At 57.8% G+C, this 16,531-nt stretch overlaps 1 protein-coding gene across 1 annotated transcript in view; it reads left to right on the forward strand.

The window, feature by feature from the left end:
• Positions 1–1,117: 1,117 nt before the first annotated feature.
• The window catches only part of KANK1 (KN motif and ankyrin repeat domains 1), a 77,461-nt gene continuing 62,047 nt past the window's right edge, over positions 1,118–16,531 (forward strand). Inside the window, exon 1 of the mRNA XM_075559862.1 lies at positions 1,118–1,228. The gene's annotated coding sequence lies outside the window, so the exon portion shown is untranslated. The remainder of the gene's footprint in view (positions 1,229–16,531) is intronic.

Genomic DNA, 16,531 nt, shown 5'->3' on the forward strand with positions numbered 1-16,531 from the left:
ATTTCCTTTATTCTCCCTTGAATTTGGTAAGCGTGCCCTGCAGAACTAGCAGCGCTTTGCAGAGACTCGTGTCCAGACAGTATGGCAGTGTGGGCTTGCTTGGAGGTGGGCGTTTCTGGGGCCCTGGATCCCAGCAGGGCTGGCACTGACCGGAGGTGTGGGATGGCAGAGATCTCCGAGGGGCTGTAGCCCAGGAAGGGAGTGACAGGTGCAGCTGCAGGTGTCCCCGTGGGTGTTTTCTGGAACCTTGTAAAACTGATCCGATGAGGGCAGAAGGGGCGGTTGGACACAGGAAGCAGAGGAGACGAGTCGTGGTGGACTTATTGGAGGGACAGAGAGGGTGCACCTTGGCCATGAGCCTCAGACAATTTGGGACTGACGGGACTAAGACTCGAGAATGACGGAGACGGAGACGGGTGATCCAGGCTGGTCCGGGGCCACGTGCTGTGTGTCAGAGACAGCAGCTCACAGCCCTTTCTGACTGCGGAGATGCTCCTAGCCCCATTTTATAGACGGGGCAAGTCAAAAAGAGTTGCCGTGAGGGGTGCCGTTCACACGTGCAGGGCTGTGTTCTAAACCAAACCGGTTTCAATGCCGCTCTGGGGCAGTGGCAGGCGGCACACACTTATCGTCTTCACCAGGTCGGGTTTTGAGGATTCTGCCGGCCGGTGCACGGTGCAAGCTGCAGTGTTGCAGGATGTGTTTCCCCGTTAGTTCCAGAGGGGCCATCGTGATCCCCTCAGGAGAAAGGAGAGGACAAGGGGACACTGCATTGGGGGGGGGGGAAGCGCTGGAGACAAGTGAGGAGGGACAGTCTTCCAGAAGGACAGTGCTTTGTGCTCGTTGTTAGAGGGGTGCATGGGAAGCCTCAGCCTAAGCCCCCCTACAGCCCTGGCCTTGCCCCTCTAGACTCCTTTTGTTACCCCACTGGGAGTGGCTGGTGGAAGCCTTAACACGGGAGCCCTTGCTCGCATGGTGTCCAGCGCCCTTGTGTCCGACACCCCCATCCCTTCCTGTCCTTTGACCCCACAGCAGGGGCGCCTCAGAGCATTGCTCCCCGACTTCACTCATGAACAGGCTTGCCTGCTCACGCTCACCACTCGTGCTTCTTCCCTCCAGGATGGTCCTCCCTGCCCTGGATGGACAGCTGACCCCTTTGGTCCCCCCCTCGTGTGACCACCCGTCCTGGGATTGAAATAGCCTTCCTTCCTGGCCTTTCGTCGCCGGGGTAAGTTGCCTCCCCAGTCCCCAGGGTAAGGGGTGCCGTCACATACACTCATCTCCTTCAACTTTGCCTGAGAAGCATTCTTGAACTTTCTTCCCTCCCCCTCCCCCACCACCCACTCCCCCCATGTCCCTCCAGGCTCCCTGACCCACAGAGGCCCAAGCGTGCAGGCAAGGCTGTTTTATAGCTTGAAATATGAGCCGGCCACTTGGCTCTGCAGAGTGGAGGCGGGGATGTATGACCCTCAGATGGAATCAATAAACGTACCCTATTTCCATAAACACAATGTGCCGAGCCGGGGCCAGAGTCGGGGAATGAATAGATCAAAAAGATGATTATGGAGGTGACACTTGGGGGTGGGGAGAAAGCCGAGGCACTTAGATCGGGATATACAGCCAGGTTTTCTGCAAGGAAAGGAAATGGGGAGAGTCGGAGGACTGGGGGGAAAACAAACCAACCGTGCTGTCCCACTTACAAAGATTGTTTAAAAGCTCACTGCATCCCTGCGGTTCCGGCCCGCAGGTCCTCAGAGCCAGGCTGTCCGGCTGCAGGGATGCAGACAGCCTCACCTTCCTTCCCCAGAGCAGCTGGCGGGTTTGAACCACAGATCTTTCCGTGAGCGGACATCGCATGTATCAATGTGTGTGGTGGGAACGAGTTAGGTTTCTGCACATAAGCTAACACTCGGGGTCAGGCACCGGCAGGCTCTGAGCCCTCAGCACCGCGAACCCCACCCATCCCATGGCAGTGAGTTTGGTTTGGCTTTGGAAGTCGACAAGCGGTTTCTTCTGCCACCTCTTCTTAACCTGGGATGGTTTTGTGGGCAGTTGAACACCTTTCCCCGTACTCAGCCACCTGGGAGCTTTCTGTGCCGTTGCCCGTTTCTCTGTGTGGGTGTGGGGTGTGTCCAGGTGGCAGTGGGTGCCTGGCTCTTGTTTCCTGGCTCTTGTCAAGTATCTTTCACCATCAAGATGCCGCCATCCTCCTGTAGGTGTTTTTGCAGCACTTCAAGATGTAAGACTGTGCTCTCGGCTCCGTAGTGAGATTTCTGACGAGGGTGGGATATCCGGGCACCCTGGTGTGCCTGTTCCTCACCTGAGAGCTGGCCCTGCCTGACCCTTTCTTCACCCCATCCTGCTTGACCGGGCAGGCTGGCCTCGCTCTGGCTCTGCCGGCCTCTCCTGTCGTCACTGTCTCTCGAACACTGTGTCCTAGCCCCATTGGCCTCCTGTGAACTCCTGCAGTACGCCAGCCTCTCTCCCAGCCCCGGGCTGGGCAGGTGCTGCCACACGCCCTGGGCACACGTGCCCCATACACACGTGCGGGCACACACACATGCCCATACACATGCACACCTCCTCATCAGGGCAGTCTGCTCAGCAGCATGCTGCCTTGGGTCCCCTGACCCCCCGCCAACTCACGAGCTGTGACCTTGGTCAGGCTGCCTCCCCTCCCCTCACTTGCAATGTGGGGCTCCTACTCGGGAGAACCCCTAGCTCTTAGCATTGTTGGGAGCCTCGCTTCTTTCACGTGGAACTCTTAGACGGCCCTCGAGGCCGCCCCCTGTGTTTGTGAGACTCATCCTCTCGGGGGAGAGGGCTTCCTCTTCCTCCCACAGAGCTCCTGGGTGTTTCACACCGCTGACCTTGCCGTCAGCAGCCCAGCATGCTACCACTGCGCTACAAGGAGCATTGGACTGCTGACCTTAGGGTCTGCAGTTCAGGAGGAGACAGGCCTTTCTGCTCCCATAGAGAGTAAACAGTCTCAGAAACCCACAGGGCCCCTTCCACCCTGACCTATAGGAGCACTATGAGTCAGCACCCACCTGATGGCATTGAGCTGGCTGATTTTCAGAACCATGTTGCCAGGCCAGTCTTCTGAGGCACCTGTGTGCACACACACCTCTGACTTCTCTCTTGGCCCCTCTTGGTTCCCTAGTGGTGCCCTGACAGGAAGACAGCCGGGGGGACAGCTTCCATCTCAATAAACACCTGCCTTAGTTGATGCTGACTCACTGCAACCAGCCAGGACAGAGGAGGCCTGCCTTCTGGGGTTTCTGAGGCTATCAGCCGCTAAGGGAGCAGAAAGCCTCCCCCTTCTCCCCCAGAGTGGCTGGGAAGTTCAAACTGCTAACCTCATGGTTAGCATCTCAGCCTGGGACCCGCTGCACCCACAGGGCTCCTGGCCATTAGATAGGAGGGGAAACAGAGGTCTGCTGAGGCCCACTGTCCACTCTCACACCCCGTGTAACCGCTGCTGCTGTGTTGTCTGGTCTGCCAGGCCTCCTTAATGCTTAGTGAACTACAAGTCTTTCTCTCTCTCTCTCTCTCTCTCTCTCTCTCTCTCTCTCTCTCTCTCTCTCTCACACACACACACACACACACACACACACACACACACACACACACATACACACATGCACGCACACACACAATACCCACATACTTGCAGCGAGCGTTTCCTGATAAATATCATGAAACCCACTCTTGAAAACATCAATGGGCTTTAAAAGCACCCGAAACACCCGGGCCTTTGTCCGGCAGCTGGCAGCATCCTGAGAGAAGTTCACCACCGCGGCGTTCCCAGGGCCTGGAGCACCAGCCCCGCCGAGAGTCTGGGAATCTCCAATGCCATCTTCAGGGGCCAGGGCTTGGGCACCTCAGGAATGTAGTGTCGTCTGTAAGCGAATGAGCTCCCAGAAGAAGCCGGGCTGGAGGGGTGGGATTGGGGGGGGGGTTGGCTATCACTTTTGTAGGACAGCAAGCGCTTTTCCTCGGGGGCCCTGGTGGCGCAGTGGGTTACAAGTTTGGCTGCTAACCAACCACCAAGATGAGCAGTTTGAGACCACCCACCGCTCCAGAGGAGAAAGATGAGGCTTTCTGCTCCCACGGCAATGTCCAGTCTCGGGGACCCACCAGGCTATTCCACACAGCTCTTGAGGTGGCTGTGGGTCATAATGGGGTCCGCAACAGCGGTCAGGCTCAGGGCTTTGCTGGACTGCAGTAAGTTACGTAGCCTCCAGAGGCCACCGATAGTGAACCGCTCAGAGGCGCATTGGAAAGGCCTGACCGTCTGCCTCTGGCAGGTCACGGCCTCAAAGTCCCCGCCAGAGCCCAGTTGTGCTAGGAAACACGGGACAGCCTTGTACTCCCGATTTTAAACCACGGGAGTTGGATGCAGAAGGGGCGGGCTGCATGCTGGATGGTGTCAGGTCATAAAGACAATTCGAACTGCTACCTCTTGTCCTCTGGCCCATCCACAGGGACAGCAGACACATTCGGGGTAGGGTAGGGTGGGGAGCACCCTGAGTCATCGGGAGGCACCTGTCACACCGGCTCAGCACCTGTGCCACCCCTGCCCCTCCTCCTGACGGCTGGCCCTGCAGACCGGTGTCCGTACGGACATCTGTAAGTGATGGGGACTCGGGGGCTTCTTAAGGCCAGATTGCACCAGTCAGGCCATTTCTTTCTTTTTTAGCCCAGGGCCTACCCAATTTCAGCCCAGAGCCAAGTCTCCTGGCTAAGGGGACAATTTACAGCAGCAGCTCCCCACCTGGCCACCCCCCTGGACGTTTTCCTGCCTATTAATAAAATGTGAAGTCACCAAGCAATTAAATAGTGGTGTTGTTTCCCAGCCTGCAGCGCAGCAAGGCAAAGCCGGGTGGGAAGGCGGGTATGATTGACAGGGGCTGGCTGGAGATTTACATGGAGATGAACTCGTTCCTCAAACTTCTCCTCATTTTCTTGGGGGGAATTACGGGCTAAATCATCCTCCGGGCTGGGGCCGCACGGTGAGAGCCGTGGGGGTCAAGACTTCCTTTTGACTTTGTACGTCTTTAAATCCTCCCCCCCTTCCTCTGCTGGGCGGGAGGCGGGGCACCAGGCTGGAAGTGAGTCAGAAACACCGTGAGCTGCCCTCATTCGTCAGCTGGAAAGACTCTGTGGAATCTCGGAGGAGAAAATGGCATGGGAGCCAGGAGGGGGTGAGCCCCTCCCATTTGCTTTCTCTGTCTGGCCCAAGCTCGTCCTGCAAGCACAGGTCTTTGTGAAGTGTCCTAAAGAGAAGGCCGACGGTGGGTCACTGTTAAAGCATCGCTTGGTGGTGGTTGAATGTCGAGCTGCATTTCACCTGTTCCCTCGTTTTTAAAAAAATTACCTTTAGCCGTTTTTAATAAAGCCACAGATGGGAGTGCCCTTGCCCTTGAGCATGCTGAAGGGCTGGTGGCAGAGCAGGTTACGCAGTGGGAAGCTAACTGCAAGGTCGGCAGGTCTAATCCACTGGCTCCGAGAAGGCAAGATGAGGCTTTCTACTCCCACAAAGAGTTTCCCTCTCGGAAACTCACGGGGCAGACCTACCCTGTCCTGTGGGGTCTCAGAGTCAGCATCAAGACTGTTGGCAGTGAGTTTGGTTTTTGGTTTGTCGGAAAGTCAGGGGTCCCTCTGTCCAGCCTCCTCGGACCTCTGTAGTCACTTATTTGGGTCGAGCCCCTTTACCATGTACCCTGGCCCCAGGGAGGGAAGAAAAGCTACAGAGACGCACAGACTCCCCGTCCCCGTTGTGCTGACAGACAGGCTGATGGTAAGACAGGTGGAAAAGCTGCCGGGGGATTTGGTAACAATCATGTGGAAATGGCCACAACACGCACTCCCTGTCACCGAGTCGATGCCGGCACACAGCGCCCCCACGGGACAGGGTGCAGCTGCCCCTGCGGGTTCCAGAGCCAGTCACTCTCGGCAGGAGCAGAAAGCCCCATCAGCTGGTGATTCCACACTGACCACCCTTGTTGGCAGCCCCACACGTGACCCCCTACGTCACCAGGGCTCCTCAGGCACAACACGTTGCTTTGAAAACCAAGTGAGGCTTGACTGCGGCCCCCGTGGAGAGCAGAGGATGCTTGGTGGCGCTGCGAGTTGGGCGCGGACTGTGAACTACAACGCAGGCAGTTCAGTTCCCCAAGCTGCTCCTTAGGAGGAAGGTGGTCTCAGCACGGAGTCACTGAGCCAGGACTCCCTCCTTGGCAGTGGGCTTGGTTGTAACTTGGGTGCGGGGCTAACTCACAGCCGAGGGACGTGGGAGCCCCAGAAGCTAGCCCAGTGCCCTTTTGAGGGCAAATTGCTACCTTGGGGCTGCTCTAAAAGCACCTCGGTGGTGTCCTGTGTTAAGCACGGCCTGCTAATCCAAAGGTCAGTGGTTCGAATCCACCAGCTTCTCCTCAGGGGAAAGACAGGGCTTTGTACTCTCGTAGAGTGACCGTCTCAGAAACCCACAGGGGCAGCCCCGTCTTGCCTTCTAGGCTGGCTCCAAGTCGGAATGGACTCGGGTCTGGGATTGCTTTGGGGCATTCATGGTTTCTATTTGCTCAGCTTTCTCACTGCTTTTATTGCTTTGACTAAATCTTACAGTTAAAAAATTCTCTCCTCTGGTTACAAACAGACTTCATTAGATGCTTGGTCCCTCGGACCCAAACCAACCCTGGTGTCTGTTCCAAGATGATGGGTTTTCTGAGGCTGGAAGCCTTTACTTGAGCAGAGAGCCTCATCTTTCCTCTGTGGAGTGGCTGGTGGGTTTGAACCACCGGCCCTGCAGTTCCCAGTCCAGCACCTGACCCACAGTGCCACCAGGACTCCTTTGCAGTGCCTCGAGGTTCACCTCATCCCTCTCCCACGCTGCCGAGAACACCCTGTGGGACCCGCTGTACTGTGCTTCCAGCATATTCTTTGAACAAATGTGCCGCGTGAGCTCAGTCTTGTTGCTGTCTCAAACAGGGCTGGCTCGGACGGGGTAGGGGTGGTGTGGGGTGTGCGTGTGCATGTGACCTTGCAGGTGCTCGCGGAGGATGCCCTCCTTATTTTCACTGACTCGGCTTGCCCGGAGGGCAGCTGGCTCACCCGTTGTGTTTGATGGCACTAAGCGGTGCTGAAGGGCTGTGGGTATAAAATGTGGGTGCAAGGGGGCTTCCCAAACTCGGAAGGCGAAGCTGATGGCATTCCGCCTCCCTCCTGAACTCTTGACCCTAACACTAACAACGAGGAGGCATTCACAAAACTCACTGCACAGACCCTGCAGGGCAGGCCAGAACTGCCCCTGTGGGTTGTGGGTGCAGTGAGGGCCAAATCTCCCTCTCCAGGTGGGGGATCCGCCAGGCTGGGTGGCCGTGGGCTCCGGAGAAGCCCTCGCTAACCTGTTTACTGTGCTTGTCACCGCTAAGCACGGTGGTTGCCCGAGGACACCCGGGTGGGTCATCCAGGTTGTAGAAGTGGAGAACAGAAGGGCGGGGCCTGCCGTGGCCTTGCGCCCCATGCGTCCGCAGGGGCCATGCAGCACGGTCCGAGGAGGATGCAGGACACGAACGCGTTCCTTTGGAGGTGTGAGAGCCTTGTGGACGGGGTGTTCCCAAGTGGGCAGGGGCCCTGCCCAGTGTTGTCCAGTAAAGACAGCTGCTAGTGCCGCGGTGCCTCTGGGCCTCGATCCCGCTCCCACCCTCTGTATGCCCCCACCCTGCATGCCTCTCAGGAACCCACCTGTGGGTGGCAGCTCGGGACTTGACGCCGACAGACCTCTTGCTTGTTGACGGAGTCCACACCCACAAAGCAGCAGCTTGGAAACAGGCTGGCAGGGTCTGCAGTTGAAGCCGCCGTTCTGTCAGGAAGGGCTGACACATGAGAGCCGTTGTGAGGGTGGGCCGGGCTGGGCCGGGCCCGTGTTCTGTTCTGATGTAGGTCGGCTCAATGTGAGTCAGGGCTGACTCCACGCCACCCAACCGGTGACTCCGGAAGCGAACAGAGAGGCCGTGTCCGTTTGTTGGGAAGGACTCTGCGACCCTCCGTGGCCCGAGTCTTACGGCTCAGAGGTTGTGGAAGAGGCGGCCTCTGAGCATCTGCCTCCTGGTGAGGGAGGGAGAGTGCTGGATGGGGCCGGGCCACCATCCCCGAGTGTTCAGGTATAAGTCTGTGTCACCAGGAAACCCGACAGAAAGGGGGTGGAGGAATGGAACAGAATTTCAAATTCACAGTAGAACTCAGGCCTTGTGAAGTCGCTGATGATCTTGCCCAGAGACAGCACTTCAAACCTAGCCGTGAGACTGACACATTCCTTCCCTGGAAGCCGGCTTTGAGCGACTCAGGTTCAGCTCGGCCCATCAGGGAGTTCTGCCTTGAGCACTGAGCTTTCTAAGGTGCATCCGGGTGGGAGCAGACTGCTGACAGCCGCCCAAAGGCTCCGTGGGAAGTCTGCTGGGCAGCGAGCCTGGTAACGGCCGAGGGGCAGTCTAGAAAAAGAGCATCAAGGGCAAGTGCCCGGTTTGAAGAATGTAAACGGGCCACTGAAGAGAGCATGTAGATCCGGCCAAAGTAGTGCACCGATGCTCTGCAGAGGAGCCCCGGTGGCCTTGTGGTTTCGCGTTGGGTTGCTAACCCTAAGGTCAGCAGTTCAAAACCACTAGGGGCTCTGCAGGAGAAAGATGGGGTTTTCAACTCTCACAGAGCCTCCGGCGTGCACAGGGCCGCTCTGCACTGTCCTCCAGGGTCGTAGTGAATCAGCCAACTTGATGGCGGTGAGTTTGCCTCTATGGGTGCTCATGTCTGTTATAAAACTGTAACGTCTCATCCCACCCTTCTCCGTGATGAGCTCGCATGTGGAACATGTCCCCAAGAGAGCCAGCTGGTGCATGGTGAGACTGCTGTCCCCTGGGTAGCCTGTCCGGGCACTGTGTGTGCCCTGAGAGCGGGCAGGGAGGGCTAAGAGGCCCTGGGAATGTGCAAATGCCCCGGTCTTCCTCCATGTCCGCCCACTGACCGCACGGGCGGTGACGTTCCGAGAAGCCATGAGGAAGTGGCTGGTCCGGGCCTGTGTGTTTTGTGAAGGGTGGAGAGGGCCTTCCCCCGGGTCTCATCCAGCGGGGAGCTGTAGAGACCTGGCGGGGGGCTTGGGGGCAGGGAGAGCAAGAGCCTGTGCTTTAAAAGCTTTGGGGGATGTGGGGGTAGGGGAGGGAATCACAACTGACCCCAGAGTCCCAGTCCCAGAGGAGCATGGGAAATATTTGGTGACAGGTAGGTAGGGCCAGGAATTTCCTGAACTGCACGTGGCAGGTGGACTGCCCGTTCTGAGCTGAGCTCCTCAGGGTCCCGTCCCCAGACCCGCTTTGCATTCAGGGGGACAGACAAGGAGCCTCTGCCACCCACTTGAGTCCTGTCTCTGGCTCTCCCCACCCCCGTTTGGCAGGACATTGATAAGAGCCCGCCCTGCTCTGTAAAACCCCACCTGCCGGCCACAGTGAAACGCCGCCGCTGACCCTGCCGGCCACTGTGAAACGCCACCGGCCACTCGTCCAGCTCTGGGGAGGTGGTGGCCGCCGCCATTGCGCATGCCTCCCATACCCTCGAGGGTGGGCTTGGAAGGGCTCCCAGGAAACTCCTGTGCCTTGAGTCTCCTCTCTGTCCTCTCCAGCATAGGCGGCCTTGCTGGGCCTTAGAAAGGACACGCTTTCAAAGCCGATGGTGCAGGGTCCACTGGTGACCTCACACGCCAACCGGAGCTGCAGAGAGTGTGAAATTGTTCTCCAGGCATGTCCTGCTCGGAGACGGCACCAGGGTTGGTAAAGCTGAGGGTGAGCAGGAACCAGGGAGACAGACAGACACACGCCAGCTGTACTCACAGACCAAAATCCACCAGGAAGCTGGCGCAGCAGACCCGGCACCTGTAGCTCTGCCGACCCGAGGTCGCTGAGTCAACCTGCCTGCCACCGAGGCCATGCTGACTCACAGCGACCCTAGAGGATGGTAGAGTTTGGGGGCCTGTAACTGTTTATGGGAGTCGAAAGCCCTGTGTTTCCCCTATGTAGCGGCTGGTGGTTTCGAACTGCTGACCTTGGGAATTGCAGCCCAACGTGTGATCATTCCACCCCAGGGGCTCCTAACACACAGGACAGGCTGTTCTTATTCACGGCACAGCGTCACCAGAGCGTATTGCCACTCTCCAGAGATGAGGGAGGGAGCGAGCGCCATGAAGCCCGGCAGCGCCCAACTCCCCGTGAACCGGTGGGCAGGTGCTTTCTGGTTAGACTCCTGCTCAGAACTGCCTGGACAGCAGCTGGCCACTCCAAGAAGCACATTCTGCCCTGCACCATTGCACATGTGTTGAGGCTGACAGCCTATTCCCTGCCAAGGGGACAGATGCCAGGCCAGGGCCTCGCCCTTGTGGACCTGGCATCCCTCGGGGTCTGGCTGAGCTGCAACTGGCCACCAGGCTGGTTTCAAACTGCTGAAGGTCCTGAGGAACTGCTCGTCCACGCAGGTGGTGCTTCTAAGTGTTTTTGTTTTGTTTTAAATGGTTTTACTAGCATATAGTCTGCCTCTCACACGGCTCAGTAATCCAGTCATCTCAAGAATTGTCCACTCATTACTCCGGTCACTTTTTGAACATGTTTATTTGTTTGTTCATGGTTAAGTCCCTTTTAAAGTTGCGTTCCCTGCCCACAGAGGCGTTGTCACCTGGACTTAGAGTCCAGCGCGCTTCGCTTTCTGTGGCCCCTGTTTCATCTTAGTGAATTCCTGCGTACACGGGGTCACTGGCAGCAGCACCGAGGCTGAGCTGGACCTGCCTGAATCCACCGAAGCCAGATAGACCTGCCTGCCAAGCCGCTGCCTCCCCGGGACCTGTCGGAGCTTGTGCAGATCCTGCCACCGCCCAGTTCCAGGAGAGCAGTACATACCTGCCTCCGCCGCTCCCCACTCTAGAAGGGGGGCCAGTGTGCTGCCCGTACCCATCCCCTAAGGAGAGTTCTAGAAGGGTCAGAGATTTCACCTTTGTCTGGCTTTCCTCATGCCCGGCGACTCCACTCACCCCACCCCATATTGTGACTTGGGATCATCAGAAGGGGTGGCAGAGGTTTGCTGATAAAAGAAAAAAACCTTGGAAGCCATCCCGGTTCCTGATGCCCGGCCGGGTTGTCCATGTTGTTCTGTGAGAAGCTGTGTGTGTGTCTGTGAGAGAGAAATTGAGATTGACCCGGTGCCTCACCGTCTTGGAAAGACAGACATCAGGCATTAGGGATGGCCGCATCAGTGGACACTTGGCTTGGCTTGCCTCCTGTCTGCACACAGTAGCCCCATTCTCCTGCACCTCCCGGAGTGTTCACCAAAGGACCTAAAATAAGTAGTTGTTTTGTCGCTGTTTTATCTTAACAGTGGTTATGCGTTGGGCTGCTAACTGAAAGGTCAGCAGTTTGAAACCACCAGCTGCTTTGAGGGAGAAAGACCAGGCTTCCGACTCCCATGAAGAGTCACAGTCTCGGAACCCCCCGCACCCCCCCCCCTCAACCCCGGGCAGTTCCACCTGTCCTGGAGGGTCGCTGTGAGTCGGCGTCCACTGGTGGCAGCAGGTGAGCTGGCCACTCTCAAAACAGTTGATGCTGCAAAACCAGCTGCAGTGAGTCACCTTGGACCCCCGGTGACTGCACCCACAGGGTGTTTAAGGGCTGCGATCTTTGGGAAGCAAATCACCAGACCTTTCCTCCAAGGCACTTCGGCGTGACCGAGAAGCACCAAACTTTGGGTGAGCAGCCAGAGGCACCGACGCTGAGGAGGGTAGGCTCTGTCTGTAACTGTCAGCCCAGGCCGCCCTCTTCCAGGGGGACTTGATACATCTTCCCCGGGCCCCGGGCGGATAGGCACGGTTGTGAGATTGTCACAGAAATTGTCAGCTGGTGGGCGTGGCTGGAAGCCCCTCCCGACAAGCTGCCTTTGTGAAGCCACCTTGGGAGGTGTCCTCAGAGCATACACCCCACTGCTGGCCCCGTCAGTCTCTGAGGAGGGGCAGGCAGCCAGGACTAGACCTCCAGGGTGCAGGCGGAGGTCAGGGGGCGTAGCGGGCCCGCTCACTCTCCAGGATGCTCCTGCGCGGTGATTTCCCCAGTGGAGGCTTGGGAAGGAGGAGCAGCAAGGCAGCTCTGAGACACTGAGCCGACCGCTCCTGCCCTTGCCCACCGCCTCCCATGGGCAGTGGAACACACTGAGAGGACAGCCTGGCCACCACTCGGCAGAAAAGGGGTCCACGCTGTGTTAAGAGCAAGCAAACGATGTCGACACACGGCGACCCCTGAGACAGACTGCCCCGTGGGTCTCTGAGACTCTCTCTGTCCCGGGCAGAAGCCTGGTCTTTCTCCTGCAGAGCACCTGGGGTTGGGGAGGGATGCTGAAATGGCCCGCACTACCAGGGCGCCCGCTGAAACAGGTGGGCTCTGGGGGGGGGGGTCTGCCCACACTTGTAAATGTGTCAGTTAGTGACCTGACATGGCAGTGGGATGGGGATTTACTGTTGGTTGTTGGGTCCTGTCCAACTGCTCGGTGACCCCACCTGGTGGGGGACAACTGCCCTGAGGGCTTCCTGGGAGAAGTCCCCAGGTCTTTGGTTGGTGGCGGAGCGCTTCACTTGTGAGCCACCTGGGCTCCTTACACGAGGGGTGTCTCGATGATGTCTCAGTGAGAAAGCTGGCTGGCTGGGTGAGCTGACAGCTTCACTGCCCAAGAGGTGGTTTGTGAATTCTTTCAACATTCCCAGGACCGGAGATTACTGGCGCCCCCCCCCCCCAACACACACACATACATACATAAGCCACGCTTCCTGAACCCCACCTAGAAGGAACACGCCGGCCAGCTGCCCATTTCCCTGGCACTGGGGTGTAACGGAGACTGTGTCCACTAGATGGCAGTGTCCGCAGCCTTTGGGGGAGTTGGAGCTGCTCCTGCCGGCACTGCCCCCCTTCCTTGGTTCTGGAAATGCAGGAGCTGCATGACTGGGCCGGTGTGCAGGAGCTGGTTTCCTCCCCGGCGGAAGGAGTCTGTCTTTTCTACGTGCCCCTCGAAGAATACGACTGCTAATAGGACAAACCGCTCTGTCTTAGAAGTGCGGCCAGAGGGCTCCTTTGAGCAGCGGTTCTCCACGTTCCTCATGCTTCGACCCTTTCACACAGTTCCTCATGTGGTGGTGACCCCCCAACCATAACATTATTTTCGTTGCTGCTTCATCACTGTCATTTTGCTGCTGTGATTCATCGGGAGACCATGGTGAAAGGGTTGTTCGACCCCCAAAGGGGTTGAAGCCCACAGGTTGAGAACCGCTGCCGTAGAGGCAGGGATGGCGAGACTCGTCTCCCGTCCTTTGGGCATGTGGTCAGGAGAGGGCAGTCCCTGGAGAAGGACCTCACGCGTGGTGAGAAAGAGGAAGACTCCAGGAGATGGGTGAACACAGTGGGCTCAGGCACAGGGACAACAGGGAGGGGCGTCCAGGACAGGGCAGTGTTTCCTTCTGTCCTGCATATGGTCGCCGTGGGTCAGAACAGACCATGGCAGCTAACAGCAGCCCTCCCCGTTTCCTTCAGGGCCAGGGGCTGGAGAAGGTGCTGTACCCGCAGGCCTCTGGCGCTGGGGCACCTTGCTCAGGTAGCAGGTCCAGCTACAGCAGCTCAGTGCCTGTGTACCTGTCCTCAGGAGCCCTGGTGACATAGTGGTTAAGCATTGGGCTGGGATCCTCAAGGTAAGCAGTTCGAAGCCACCAGCCACTCTCCCTGCAGGAGAAAGATGGCGCTTTCTCTTCCTGTAAGAGTTGGAGTCACAGAAACCCACAGGGGCAGTTCTACCCTGCCCTGTAGAGTTGGCCACAACTCAATGGCAGTGAGCTTAGTTTTCCAGAGTTTTTGTTGCTTGCTGTGGGTAGAAGGGGCAGGGGCCCCTGGCAATGGGCCCAGGGCCAGTTCAGGTATAGTGATGTATCCATAAGGGGCAGACATTTTTCCAGGAAAAACAGCAAGCAAGCCCATGGTTGTCCCACCAGTCTGACTCAGCATGTCTCTCCAGGACAGAGCCCCGCAGGCCCCGTTGGATTGTCATCTTCATGATACACCCTCCTCCCCCTGAGCAGCTGTGGGTTCAACCACCGACCTGTCAGGTAGCCGCTAAGCACTTTAGCCCACCAGGAGTCACGCGAGTTGGTGACTGGCCCTGGCTACCTTGTGCTCAGCAGGCACCGCCAGGCCTGTGAGTCAGAGTCCCGGTGGCAGTGAGTGAGTGTGAGTGAGTGAGAATACGAGCGAGCCCCATCTCCGCCTCAAGCATTGGTCTGTTGGGTGCAGCCTGCTTCCTTCTTACAGGGGTTCCCCACCCCTCTGCTTATGGACCACGCTGTCCTGCCAGCGATCAGCCTCTGCTGACAGAGTGCCCAGAGCCAAGCCGCTGGCATAAGTGGGGGCGAGTGCTAGACCTTTGGTGTTTGCCCACTGACCCTCCCCCCAACACGTCATTGTCCATCTCCATGTCTCCGTCAGATCCTCGAGGACAGATGACGCGGGGGGCGGGGGGGCTGACAGGGAAAAGTGTCGATCTAGTTGAAGAGGATGATGTTACCCATCCATCAGCGCAGCCCCCCTGTCCTGCCACCTTGTCTGGGGTCCTCTTCTTTTTCACACCCTCCCCTCCACTTTACCAAGCATGATGTCCCTCTCCAGGGACTGGTCCCAAAGTCCACGAGGCCAAGCACCGCCCTCCTCACCTCTCAGGAGCCTGCTGGCTGTACGGCTTCTAAGACAGCTCTCTCTGTTCCTTTTGGCCGTCCATGCGAGTCCAGCACCGTCCTTCAAACACACCAGTTCTCCCCGGCTGTAGCTGGCCTCGTGCTAGCACGTCTGGTGTCGTGTCCGTGGCCCCACAGCGGCGTCACCGCACCGGCAGTAGCATGATGACAAAGCTTGCAGACCAGGCTGTTGTGATCATGGCCAGTTTACAGAAGTGTCAACCAGCTCTTTCTTCCTAGTGTTAGTTTGGAGGCTCTACTGAAAACCCATTCAGAGCAGCAGCCCCCTCTGATGGATGTGTGGTGACTGTGCAGGGGGCGTGGCGGGGGGGCCAGTGTCCCTGCTTTTCACAGAAGGAAGCCCCCTAGGGCAAAATCACTCCCAAGGTCTCAGGCAGTCAGGGAGGGAGTGCAGAGTGAAACGCAGCACTGTTGGGGCAGAGCCCGGGGTCCCCCTCCCACCTGCCCGACCCCAGGGTCCTGTAGCTGGTGCTCCCCACTCACTCAGCAGTCACCAATCCAAACTGGACTCTAGATTCTATCCACACTCTCTCCCCCACCCCACCCCCCGATTCAAATGACTCTGTCCAAAACTGATTTCCCCATTTCACTCCTACCCTATTGTAAAAGTTAAACTATGGTTTGGGAAAACTTGACACATGTGGCTGGTCACAGACACCCGTGGGACAGAACTGCTCACTGATGCTGCTGTTCAGGCATCCTGGTTCATGGCGGCACTGCCCCACGGGGTCTCCATGATGGCCTCTTTCCTGAAAGCGACCATGTAGCTTTTCTTCCTGTAGGTCCCTGGGCGGTTTTGAACCGCTAGCCTGTGGCTAGCAGCCCAACGCTTAGCCATCACCCTTGAGATATATACACAGATATAGAACGGAGGTGGAAGCATACTTTGGAAACTGTTGAGTGGACCTATCTGGCAAGGCGAGTCTCAGGTGGAGAAGACTGGTTGGTCACTCGGTCTCAGGTCTACAAGGGCAAGACTGTGCAGTTGCTCTGTCTTTGAAACGTTGGGAGTTGGGGGTGGACGTGGGTGGGGTTAGAGATGCTCTCCAGGGCACTCGGCACTCATACCAACCCCAGCCCCGGGCAGATGCCAGACACTCCAGACGCTGGCTCTTCGAGGCGGGAGAAATTCCTGCAGGCCGGCCCTACGAGTCCCATTCCTCCGGCCAGGAAAGACCCTCCTGCTCCAAGAAGGGTTTCTGTAAGCGCTGATCCTCATGGGATATTTCCCAACCCTTATCAGCCAGGCTCCAGCAGGTTTCCAGTAAGCCCTCCCGGTAAGCCAGAAACACCGCGAGCCGGAAACATGGCATCTTTCAGAACTCTGACAGGCTGCTGGAGCCGAGATACACCCTGCTTCCCAGAGTCCCTGGAGAATCGTGGTCTTAGGACAAGCCTCGCCTCCATGTTTGTGTCCTGCCGCTCTCGCCAGACCACAGGAAGCCTGGGGGAGGGTGGTCCTCCTTCTGGCTGTTCACCGTGGAAGGTGCTGCAGACCTTCCTGGTGGGGCCAGAGGGGCTGGGAACAAGCTGCTCCGTGTGTGTGTGTGTGTGTGTGTGTGTGTGTGTTGGGTGGCTATTGGTAATCCATGCTTCACACATAGGACACTGCCTCTCTGGTCTGCTAAGTAAAGCCGCCCCCAGAGGAACAGACAAGGGTTGGGGATAAAGTGAACAGGAAGTCAACAATGGACCGGAAAACCAGGCCCACTGCTGCCCATC

This window comes from Tenrec ecaudatus, chromosome 10 (genome assembly GCF_050624435.1).
Source record: "Tenrec ecaudatus isolate mTenEca1 chromosome 10, mTenEca1.hap1, whole genome shotgun sequence".
Classification (NCBI taxonomy): domain Eukaryota; kingdom Metazoa; phylum Chordata; class Mammalia; order Afrosoricida; family Tenrecidae; genus Tenrec; species Tenrec ecaudatus.